The sequence below is a fragment of the Chiloscyllium punctatum genome, chromosome 36 (genome assembly GCF_047496795.1).
Source record: "Chiloscyllium punctatum isolate Juve2018m chromosome 36, sChiPun1.3, whole genome shotgun sequence".
In the NCBI taxonomy this organism is placed as follows: domain Eukaryota; kingdom Metazoa; phylum Chordata; class Chondrichthyes; order Orectolobiformes; family Hemiscylliidae; genus Chiloscyllium; species Chiloscyllium punctatum.
Window position 1 is genome coordinate 58,984,339 of NC_092774.1, and position 12,332 is coordinate 58,996,670.

At 46.7% G+C, this 12,332-nt stretch overlaps 2 non-coding genes across 2 annotated transcripts; one reads left to right on the forward strand and one right to left on the reverse strand.

Annotated features, from left to right (window-relative positions):
• Window positions 1-614: 614 nt before the first annotated feature.
• trnan-guu (transfer RNA asparagine (anticodon GUU)) lies at window positions 615-688 on the reverse strand. The gene has a single exon. It is a non-coding gene; the product is annotated as a tRNA-Asn (tRNA).
• Window positions 689-7,928: 7,240 nt separating this feature from the next.
• On the forward strand, window positions 7,929-8,000 carry trnam-cau (transfer RNA methionine (anticodon CAU)). Its single transcript has one exon. It is a non-coding gene; the product is annotated as a tRNA-Met (tRNA).
• The last annotated feature ends 4,332 nt before the right edge of the window (window positions 8,001-12,332 follow it).

The window sequence follows — 12,332 nt, forward strand, 5'->3', positions numbered from 1 at the left end:
CCTCCCCCTCCACTGATTTGAATCTTAAAGAAGAAGCCGGGGAGCAAGCTCCCTTTCTTTTCGACGACATTTCTCATTTTGTACTCGGAAGGGTTCACACCTGCGTGGGGAAACCGCAATGGATTTCAAGTCCATCGCATTAACCACTCGGCCCACGAATACAGAACCACACTGACAGCTTGACTTCCCAGGTCTGTCTGCCTGTGGAGCTGAGAAAGAGTCAATCATCGCAGAGTTTGTTTGAATCCAATCACTTCACAGTGATTCGAAAGGGTTAAATATCTTCACATGGTTTTGCAGATATTTAGGTGTTTCACCCCAAAAGATGAAATGAACTTTCAGTTAGAAATGGCATGAGGAACTCAGCAGGTCAGGCAACATCTGTGGAAAGAGAATCAGAGGCAAGATTCCAGAATTCTGTTTTCTCCTACAGGTATTGTCAAAGCTGCCGAGTTTCTCTTTTGGTCTCGTCTTCTCAGCACACGCAGTCCCTTACGTTAGACATTAATTCAATTCAGAAACCCCTTTGTGGAGAAGATTTCCGTTTGGGGAACATTTTCCTGACCCCATTAAAAGCGCACAGCTTCGATGCCAAAGGAGAGCAGGGAACACACCGTCCCTGGGTGGGCTCGAACCACCAACCTTTCGGTTAACAGCCTAACGCGCTGACCAATTGCGCCACAGAGACAGGCACCGGCGGATGCTGCGCCATCGCGTAGTGATTTTATAATTCAGCCCCCCCGCCTAGAATTACAATTGTCGTCTATCAGTTTTACTTTTCCACAATCAAGCCTGGGAGATCTCTTGTGGAGATACCGGGGACAGTCTGCAGACACATCCATGTCACGAGGAACTAGCTTTCTTACTCCGGGGCCGTCGCCCTTCCAGCCTTTCAGCGTTTTGCCTGTTCCCGAGTTCTCTCATTGGCTCGGAGGGGAGAAGGGGTTTGAATTCCTGATGTGCAGGAACGACAATTCTTTCAATGTCTCAGATCAGTTCATGTGCCGAGAACATCAGAGTCAACCTCCCGGCCTCTTCAACAAGGGGACGGTGTCTGGACTGTCTCTGCTCAATCGGACAGGTCATCTTCCATTCTCCTCTAAATCCGCTTCCCAAAGTGTTTCTAAAGGTTCACAAAGCTGGAGACTGGGATTTCTGTTTTGCTTCATGAACATTTGAACATTTTTCCATTGCCTAACTGACAATATTTTGCCAAAATTTCTTCCCAATTGTACGCCTTGCCTCATGTCCAGGGATGAGGAATTTCCATTTTGGGGAGACATTGCCAAGGTTGAGAATGTTCGCTTTGGAGCAAAGAAGGATAACTGGAGATTTCCTGGGGCTGTTGGTCATGATGGGAGAAGAAGCGGTGGGAATGGTCAGATTAATGATCAGAAGAACCAATTGCCACTGACCAGAGTCAGTTACCAGAGGACAGGGATTGAAGTTCTTGAATGAAAAGCAGCACTTGTGCCTAATAAACACAGAGAATACTGCAGAAAGCCAACAGGTCGAGCTGCATCTGTGGAAAGATAAACAGAGCTGACGTCGTGAGTCTGGTACGTTGTTTGTTCAGAACCCGAGTTTCCTGCATGGCAATCAATTCCCAGACATGAGAAAACGGGACTTTATTGAGACGGGTTTTGTGAAGTTTGAGCGATAATGCAACCAACAGGAAGTCATTTAAAATCGCCAGCGAAGAAAGCATAGCCAGCAGGTTACCACCCTGGGCGGGGGAGCCCCAAAGGATCTCTACGCCAACACCTTAAGTGTTCGGCCACAACTACACGCCCAAAGTTGTGGTCTAAAATATCTCATGGAATTGTTCTAACAGGAAATGTGAGTACTGAGCTTGTCTCTGTTCGCGCCACAGCCCCAACCCTGTTCCCCTGGATTTGATCAGGACAGAGGAGGCTGATGGGAGATCGAATTGAACTACACACATTGATAAGAGATAGAGCGGGTGGGAAGGATCCATTCCCATGTGAAGAGAGATTAATAATCAGGGCCGAAAATAAGGAGCCACTTCAAGAAATTTGGGGTTCATTCAGCAAAGCTAATGTAGAACTGTTCACAGAAAATTGTGATTAAAGTCTCTCGAGTTATTTGATGAGAAGTGTTGATGATGCGAATACAATCGATAGGATGAACGTAGATTGGTAAATGTATTTGGTAACAGTCCTCGTTTAGCATAGCCCTCTTGTTTAATTGATTCGAACTTCCTCATCTCTATGTACCGGAATTGCTCCCCAGCCTATGTCGCAACTCTGTAACAAAATGCATCAAAATCACTTATTAAAGCCTGAGTACCAGATCAGGTCACAATGCAGTGGATGCATGAGCTTTGAAAGTAACATAAAATATACCATAGCCAACGATTGCTCTGAGATAATCTGGGTGACGAAGTTTCCTAATTTCTTTCCTCGAAATGAATCACATCTTACTCATTTCAGTGTTCTTTAATATGGACTGGTATTAATTCCCATAGCACTTGACCGTTCCAATTCTGTGATTGAGCCGTTTATTGGCCTCGATGCATGAGTAGAATCTGTCAATTTTCAAGTGCCACCATTAAGCCACAATTACAAACTTGTCTCCCGTTCACTCTCAGCTTTCCCTCAAAACCGAGCAACAGGGACAGGGAGAAAACGAACGGGAGTAAAACTCAGTTTGAATATGATTAGATTGCCAGTTGAAGAAAGAGCGAATGTTCCGCACAAAAAGCAAAGTTTCACGGGAACATTGTACAATATGAGTGTCAAACTCACGACCTCAGAATAAAAATCTTTTGTTCTACTCCTGAGGTATTCGAACATCTAGTCAGGGTGTGACCAGTTCTTTTATCAAGGCGAAATAACTTTTTAAACTTTATGAAAACAAATACATTGATCAGCAGAAGTCCACAGCTCCAATGCTTTCTGCTCAAAACTCAGGAAAATCATTAAGATTCCACTTCCTTTTTGCTTCTTTCTCAACGCTAACATCCAGTTTCTTCAGTTTCTCTTCTTGAATGTAAAGTTGTTTGTCTTTTTTTTGCCTTTTTTTGAAAGCAAATTCGCTTCAATATCAACAAAACTGACAGGCAAATCTGACACACAAACAGCCATTCGCTACCACATATCCCCAATTCTCACTTTCAGATTTGCAAAGGTCAATAAAATAAAGGAACTAAGCAGTTGAGCACGTTTAGAAAGTAGATGACTGACTTTTATGGGTGACTCGCTTGGGCCTTTGCCAACGCTGCTCGCAGGTTTCGTGATCAGGACATAATCTCCCTCAGTTTTGCTGAGCCTGTGCTCGGTTCATTGGGAGATTAGGCCCGGGTTGCAGTCGACCCCGACTTAAGTTGCGTTGTTGTTTTTCACTGGCAGCAGAAGATTGTAGATTATAGGACCAGAACATTGCTGCTTTTCTATTTTTTCTTGTGTCGTTCCATCTGGGACTGAGGAAAGCGAATCATTATCGGGAAACCAAGAACATTACGTTTCTAAAGATTCAAGTGCAGGAATTCGATCAGTTAACTGTTCTGTGACTGTGTTTGTCCGAATATTGGTATAAGATGCCTGGGTGTGTCTGTATTCGATATTTCAAGAACAAATAATTGGAGAATATTTTCTTGCAGATTGTGCCCCCGATAACAGGCCGCAAATGTGCAACAAGGAAACGGTTAAGATTATAGGAACATAGGAATATGAGTAGGCCATTTAGCCCCTCAAGTGTGTTCCAACGTTCAAAGAAATCATGTCTGATCAGAGGCCTAACTCCATTTATCTGTCTTTGGCCCATGTCCCTTTATACCTTTCCTGAACAAAAAAAAATCTGTTTCGGATTTAAAGCTGACAAATTATCCTGTACCCACTGCCATTTATGTACGATATTTCCAAACATCTGACAAACCCAATGTGTAGAAGTGCTTCTGAACATGTACCCTGAAAAGTCTGGCCCTAATTCTACAATTTTGCTCCATTTCGACTTACAACTATTTTGGTGAACAGCCGGACTTGCTGACTAAATGCACCAAAGAGTCTGAGATGTAAAATATCAGTAAGATTACTAAACCCGAGTGTTAGCGAATTCCAGCTTCAGACTACAATTACTGAAATAGCAATTGTCCCTTATCAGTGTGACTTTAACAAAATAAAGGCTGGAACATTCATTGTAAACGGTCTGACCACAGACACTGCAGACACACCCATGTCACAGAAACCACCCCTGTGTGGGGATACAAACAGAGTGGTATGGCAGCCTGTCTGCAATTTCGTTCGTTTCACTTGCATTGTCACTTTTGTCTCGCTTTAGAAACACGAACTGACTGAGCGAAATACAGTCTTTCTCGGCCGTAATCATGCGGTGCTTTTATAGCACTATCACTGCTTTAAGTATTGGTCGAGTAATTCGGGAACGTGGTTTGGAAGCCGATGGCTCTCACCGTGTTCAAACTTTACCAAATGTCTGCAGAAATCATTAGCCAACATCGGGAAAAAGTGCTTCCAGACATACCTGTGGAATTTCGGTTTGATAGGCCTTGAACTTAAGTGGAAGGAAGGGAAGCCCCGATACAGGAGCTGCCTGACCCTCTTTAAAAAACTGTCACCAGAAATTCCAGCCGCAACACGACGTCATAGGACATGCCCAGCGATGGCCTGCAGCTATTGTGACGCAATAATGATACTGGCCCCAGGAACATGAATATGAATTCGGCATGGGTCACGTGGTACTGAATCCAAAAAAATAGAAGGTCAGCAAACCAAACATGAGCAAAACCAACGTCGTGTACAAATTCTCATTGAAGGACTGCAGAAAACACCACATAGGACAAACAGGAAGACAGCTAACGATCCGTATCCATGAAGAACAACTAGTCACGAAACGACACGACCAGCTATCCTTAGTAGCCACACACACAGATGACAAGCAACATTGTTCGACTGGGACAACACTACTATTATAGGAAAAGCCAAACAGAGAACAGCCAGGGAATGCCGAGAGGCATGGCATTCATCCACAGATTAAATCAACAAACACATCGACCTGAACCCAATATACCGGCCACTGCAGCAGACAGCTGGAACTGACAACCGGAAGCGGCAGATACAAATCACTATAAATGCCGGAGGAAACATCACAGAAGCGCTTCACAGGAGGCTCCCAAGCACTGAGGATGTCACCTAGACAGGGGACGAAACGTCTGCAACACAAGTTCCCAGTTCGGCGAACAGAACCACAATAAAGTTTCTGTTTGCAGGAACTGAGTGACATAAACAGGATGCTCTCAAATTTCGACAGGAATTACACTTCCGTTCAAGATTTGCGGAAAGCTTTGTAGCTCGGCTGCCGATTATCGTAGCTCGCCGAGCTGGGAAGTTGATTTGCAGGCGTTGCATCCTCTGTAGAGGTGATATCTTCAGTGCGTTGGAGCCACCTGTGAAGCGCTGCTGTACTGTGTCTTCTGGAATTTATTTGGTTCTGTTTCTGCTGCTTTTGTGTGACGGTTCTGGTTGTTCTTTGCAGTGATTGGCATATGTCAATGTGTTTACTGGTGGAGTCCGTGGGTGAGTGCCGTGTTTGTTGATTTCTCTGGCTGTCCTCTGTTCAGTTGTGCTATGACCGTTGTGCTGTCCTCGTCGATTTTATCGTCCTTGTCATCTGTGTTTGTGTGGGTACCAGAGACAGTGTTTAATGGGTAGATGGTGTTTATGGTTACGGATTGCTAGTTGTCTGCCTGTTTGTCCTGTACTGTATAGTTTTCGTGCAGCCTTTCCATGGAATCTTGTAAACTGTATTTGTTGTCCACATGATGTGGTTGGGTCTTTTGTTCTGGTGAGTTGTTGTTTGAGCGTGGATGTCAGTTTATGGGCTGTCATGAATCCGAGTGGTCGGAGATGTCTGGCTATTAGTTCTGAGGTTTATTATATAAGGTAAAGTGGTGAGTGTGTTGGGTCGTGGCAGATCCTCGTCCCGTTGTTTGTCTGCTTGGCAATTGTGGATAAACTTGCGGTGATATCCGTTCTTGGTGAAGCCTCTGTAGACGTGTTCTTCTTCCCTTCACAGGTCGGCAGTGCTGCAGTGTGTTGTCGCCCTTTTGAACAGCGTCCTTCTGCAGCTTCTCTTGTCTGTGTTTTGGTGTTGTAGTTCAGGATCTGGTCTTGGCTTTTCTATACACTTTTGTAGCATATCCCCCGTTCTGTGTCCTTTCTCCCATAAACCGTCAGCTTCCAGTTTCCTGTCACTTCAACCTCCCACTGTGTGCCCATGACACCATTTCAGTCTCTGATCTGCTGCAGTGCTCCGACAAGGCACAGCGCAACCTGGAAGAGCGAAACCTCATTTTCTCCGGAGAGACCGTGCTGCCTTCAGGACCCAACACCGAGTTCAATCATTTTAGAACCTGTCCACCTTCTTCCACGGTCTTTACCCGCCCACACATCCCATCAGTTCCGAAGACGGATCGTTGGGCTCAAAACATTATCTCTCCTTTCTCTCCACATATGGACTAGACCTGCTGGTTTTGTTCATTTGAAAATGAACAAAATGAGCAGGGAGACAGAATGAGAAGCACTGTTCTGGAAACTCTTTTGCTGCTTGCAATTCTGAGAACAATGGCGAATGTATTTCACACCGAGCAAGCCTCAGCTGGTTCCGGAGGTGCTGGAGGCAGCGGCCTGTGGCTCGTTGGTCTAGGGGTATGATTCTTGCATTGGGTCTTCTACCGCGCAGTCTTGCGAGAGATCCCGGCTTTCTTAACTTGACTTGTGCAAAAATGCCCGATTAAACTTCTCAAAAAGCACCTTCGTTAAACGAGGCTGGGCTCCCTGGAATACGAATGGGACAGGAAGCGGGGAAGTGAAATGATTGGAGATAACGTTGAACAGGTTGACGTGAGTGGTCCCGTGTTTGAGGAAGGTCAGCAATGAAGGTAGTTTGGAAAATTGGGACAGATCTCCTCGGAGAACAGAAGTTTGAAATCCGGCGTGGCAAGTTGTCCAAGTCATGAGGGGTCTAGAGATTGGAAATAATGTCGTGAAATTGTTCCCACGTCTGAAAGGATCAGGAACGATTCGGCAGCGTTTTAAAGTCACGAGGAAAAGAAGTAAAAGTGACATTCGGAAGAACGTTTTCGTACAGGGAGTGGTTAGGGTCAGTAAATCCCTGTCTGACTGTGACAAAGGGGCAGATTCAATGGACATACAATTGAATTCGGTGGTCTTGTTCGACCAACAGAATGTTCATATCAACACAGCCTCCACACCTCTGCACAGCAGTATATTACATAACAGCCGTGGAGATCTTTGATATGAGTCTGGAACGTGCATGCCAGACGCCTGTCGAAAAGCTGAAGGGTTCTGAGGAAAACACTGGGCAGACCAAACGCAGAGTGGCGCAATGCAAGCGTGTGGCCCCCACAACCCAGAGGCCCCTAGATCGATGCCATCCTCTGTTGCTATGGCTCAAGCTCTCCTTGAGTAGCTTTCCTTTGTAGTGAAGCCCTGTTCGATATCTTGCCTTTGCATCTGCTCCCCAAAACTTCGAGTGTCTGAGTGACATGTATCATACTGATACACTCGCCAAATTCACGCAAGTGAAGTGACTCGCTTCTGGACGTCTGAGTGGTCTTCTCCTGCTCTCCGTCGAGTTCCTCTGAATTGAATCGTAAAACCACTTTTCTGAGATGTCAGTGAGCTGATAAAGTTGAAACCCATGCCTTACGTTTTGGTCCATTCCCTGCAGTAATTCACCACCTCGGTTCGGACGTGAGTGATAAGACGGTCGGCATATCAGACTCAGACACATTCCCCCACGATTAGGACAGATCACCGATTGTGAATAACTTCAGAGAGAGGCACGTGACAGAGAATCGCCGTGGGTTGATGGGCTGAACGGCTTCTGTCTGCGCGAGAATGATGCTACGTGTCATACTCCCAAGCGGCAGCAGAGTGGCGCAGCGGGAGCGTGCTGGGCCCATAACCCAGAGGTCGATGGATCGAAACCATCCTCTGCTATCGTTCACTGTCACCTTGATCTGCTTTCTTCAGCCAGCTGCCTTTGCATCCATTTGCCGAGTGTCCAAATGGCATGTTCGTATCGACGCACGCGCCAAATGTGGTTTTCGAGATCTCAGTGATATTCTGTTCTTGGTCGGTTTCCTCCGAAGTGAATCGCAAAACCAGTTCTCCACGATGCAAATGAGCTGGTAAAGTTGAAACCCGTGCCTTGCGGTTTCGGCCATTCCCTGCAGTAATTCGCCACCCTGGTTCAGACGTCAATGACAAGCATGTCAGAAACCGCATCACGACTCAGACATCGTCCCCCACTATGAGGACGGATACCACCGATTGTGAATAACCTCAGAGAGAGAGAGACGAGAGGGAGACAAGTGACAGTAAGTCGCCGTGGACTCCATGGGCTGAATGGCTTCTGTCTCCGCGAGAATGATGCTACGTGTTTATACCGTCCCACTGCCTGTCTCTGGGACAGACAGGCTGAACAACAAAAATGGTTCATTTTTAACCGTCCTTTCCGTGTTGGACTGCCTGCAGTCCCTCAGCTCAGGGCCGTGGGGATGAGTCTCAGTGAGTAAAAGGTTTCACACGGATTCTCTTCATCTGGGACACTTGGGGCTCAGATGTTAACTGCTGCGCGGTCGCAGCAAAGAAAGCGATGCCCACTTTGCAATCGACTTTCCGTAAGATTGCTGCGTGAAGACGATTTCTGAACACCAAGCAGGCTGCACAACAATGTGAATTTATCTGGGCGAAGAGTCCTCGGTGTTCATTTCTCTCTGTCCTGCCAGCACAGCATCTTTCTGTCTCTCCGATAACAGACCTTTGGAGAAAGTTCACAATCAAAGTTGTTCATGTTCCCCGCATTAATGTATCTGACTCCTCTCACCCCAAGAGATTCAAAGAGAGAGAGAGAGAGAGAGAGAGAAAGAGGGAGAGAGAGCAGAAGAGCGAACGGACTCTTACCCTCCCCCCAACCCTACATTCCCCCACACCCCCTCCACCCCAGAACAACGTGCAAGTAGAAATAAAATGGTTTAATTATCCGCCAGTGGAGATAGTCCAGTTCCTGGGGATGAGACAAACATCAGCCCCCCGGGGACAGAATGACAAGCAGATGTTCTGGAAAAGCTTTGCTGCTTGCCATTCTCGCAGCAATGTGGAATGTACTTCACACTGAGCAAGTTTCAGCTGGCTCAGAGTCTCCAATGTTCATTGCTGTGTTTGCCGCCAGCTCAGAGAGAGAACAATAGGAAGGACGTAGGAGTGAATAACGATCCTCGTGAGAGGGCGAATAACTGTTAATGGAGACTGTTAGTGGCTAACAATACGTCGTGTGTCATAGCAGACGAGGTGATAACCAGGAGTCTTTTGTGTGGTACGGGTAAAGGACATGGGGGAGTTCCGGCCCTATAGTTATAGAACTCGATATTGAAGACCGGAGGGCTGTAAGGGCTCCAAGTGGAAAATGAGATGTTGTTCTTTCATCTGGAGCTAGAACACTGCTGCAAGCCTGAGACAGGGATGTTGCCCAGGGAACAGAGTGATGTGTTAAAAAGGCAGGCAACCGCAAGGTCAGGGCCTTTAGTTTCTGCGGGCAGAAGCGGGATGTTCTGCGAAGCAGTCACCCAGTTTATGCTTCATGCTACGTTGGGGAAACGACACTGTGAACAGCGAATGCGGTGGAATGAAATAGCAGCAGGGAGACTGGATGAGAAGCAGCTGTTCGGGAAAGTCTTTGCCGCTTGCAATTCTGAGAGCAATCTCAAATGTATTTCATACTGAGCATGTCTCAGTTCGCTCAAGAGGTCTGGGGCATTCCCTGCGTGCGTGCTTTCTGGCTCGTTGGTCCAGGCGTATGATTCTCGCTTAGGGTTTGTTACTGCGCTGATTTGCATGCGGTCCCGGGTTCAAATCCCGGACGAGCCCGCGTTTTTTAACTTGACTTGTGCAAAACTGCCTGATTAACTTTCTCAAAAAGCACCATCGTGAAACCAGCGTGGGCTGCCTGGAGTACGAATGAGGCAGAAAACAGAGAAAGATCGTTGGAGATCGTGTTCAACAAGCTACTTGGATGCTGCCTGAACTGCTGTGCTCTTCCAGCACCACGAATCCAGAATCTGGTTTCCAGCATCTGCAGTCATTGTTTTTACCATAGTGCTCAACAGGTGTTTGAGGAATGTCAGCAATCAAGGTAGATTGGAAAATTGGGACAGCTCTCCTCGGAGAACCGAACTTTTCCAAGTCATGAGGGACCTAGAAACAGGAAATAATGTTGTGAAAATGCTCCCACGCCTGAAAGGATCCATAACGATTCGGCAGAATTTTAAGTCACGAGGAAAAGAAGTCAAAGTGACATTAGGAAGAACGTTTTCGTACAGGGAGTGGTGAGGGTCAGTAAGTCCCTGTCTGACATTGACAAAGAGGAAGATTCAATGGACCCAAAAGGGAATTCGGTGGTCACGTTCAGATGTGCAGATTTACGCTGAGAAGGCGAGAGAATGAAACGACTCGAGTCACACGTTTACTTAAGTGTAGAACCAGCAGAGCGAAGGCTGGCCGCATAGCCACCGTCTGCGCTGTGACACATGTTGTGATTCAGTGTGAAATCACAGTTCGACCGACAGAATGTGGGAATTTAGAAAAAAGTTTATATTTACACAGCCTTCATACGTCTGCGAAACAGCATCTCACACGACAGCAGTGGAGGTCTTTGACATCAGGCTCGAAGGTGCCTGCCGCGTGCCAGACAAAAATCTGAAGTGTTCTGTGCAACGGGCTCCCCCAGCGGGAGCAGAGTGGCGCTGCGGGAGCTTGCTGGGCACATAACCCAGAGGTCGATGGATCGTAACCATCCTCTGCTATCGTTCCCTCTCACCTTGATCTGCTTTCTTCAACAAGCTGCCTCTGCATCTACTTGTCGGTTTTCCTATCGAGCCACTCCCCTCCATTCCAGTGGCATGGTTTTAGAGGTCTCAGTGGTATTCTGTTCTTGGGATGCTAATGAGCTGGTAAAGTTGAAACCCATGCCTTGCGGTTTCGGCCATTCCCTGCAGTAATTCGCCACCCTGGTTCAGACGTGAATGACAAGCATGTCAGAAACCGCATCACGACTCAGACATCGTCCCCCACTATTAGGACGGATACCACCGATTGGGAATACCCTCAGAGAGAGAGAGAGAGAGAGACAAGTGACAGTCAGTCGCCGTGGACTCCATGGGCTGAATGGCTTCTGTCTCCGCGAGAATGATGCTCCGTGTTTATGCCGTGCCACTGCCTGTCTCTGGGATTGGAGGGCTGTAAGGTCGCCACGTGGAAAATGAGATGTTGTTCTTTCATCTGGAGCTAGAACACTGCTGCAAGCCTGAGACAGGGATGTTGGCCAGGGAACAGGGTGATGTGTTAAAGTGGTAGGCAACCGCAAAGTTAGGGCCTTTTTAGTGAAACTGACACCTCTCACCCAAGGGATTCAGAGAGAGGGAAACAGCTGAATCGCAAAAGTGCTTGATCACTGTTCCACAAAAGTATCTTTGTTAAACGAGATCGGATTGCCAGAAGTCGGGGATGAGGCTGAGCTACCATTGCAGCGAACACTGCGAAGGGAAACATTTGTTCAAAGTTAGAACATGTTTTGCAGATTGTTCGCCCACACAATCCGAGTCTGAATGAATTCTCCAGCTGTGTTATTGCTCAAAATCTGAGAGTGAAATTTCAGGAAGCGGGGAAATGAAGTGATTGGAGACAGCGCTGAAGAGGTTGTCGTGAATTGTGCCGTGTATGAGGAATGTCAATAATGAAGGCAGATTGGAAATTTGGGACAGTTCTCCTTGGAGAACAGAAATTTGAAATCTGGCCCAGTTGACGTTTTCCAAGACATGAGGGGTCTAGACAGAGAAAATATTACCATGAAAATGGTACCACGCCTGAAAGGATCGCTAACAATTAGGCAGAGCAAAGGAAGTAAAAATGACATTATGAAGAACGTTTTCGTGCAGAGAGTGGTTAGGGTCAGATTTACACAGTTGCGCTGGCACCCTTGTAGAGCTCTGAGTTGTCTTGTCCCCTTCTGTCGCTGTGTTCTGATCTCAAGTGTGAAACCTCTTCCCTCAGATGGTAATGAACTGGTGAAGTAGAAACACATGACTTGCTGTTTTTGTCCATTTCCTGCGGTAAAGAAACAGACGCCCTTGTAACAAAATACTTTCTGCAGGATTGCTGTGTCAAGGCAAATTCTGAACACCAAACAGGCTGCACAAGAAGGCACTCATATCAATTTACCTGAGGGAAGAGTCTCCGGTGTCCATTTCTGCCTGTCCCGATAGCACATCACCT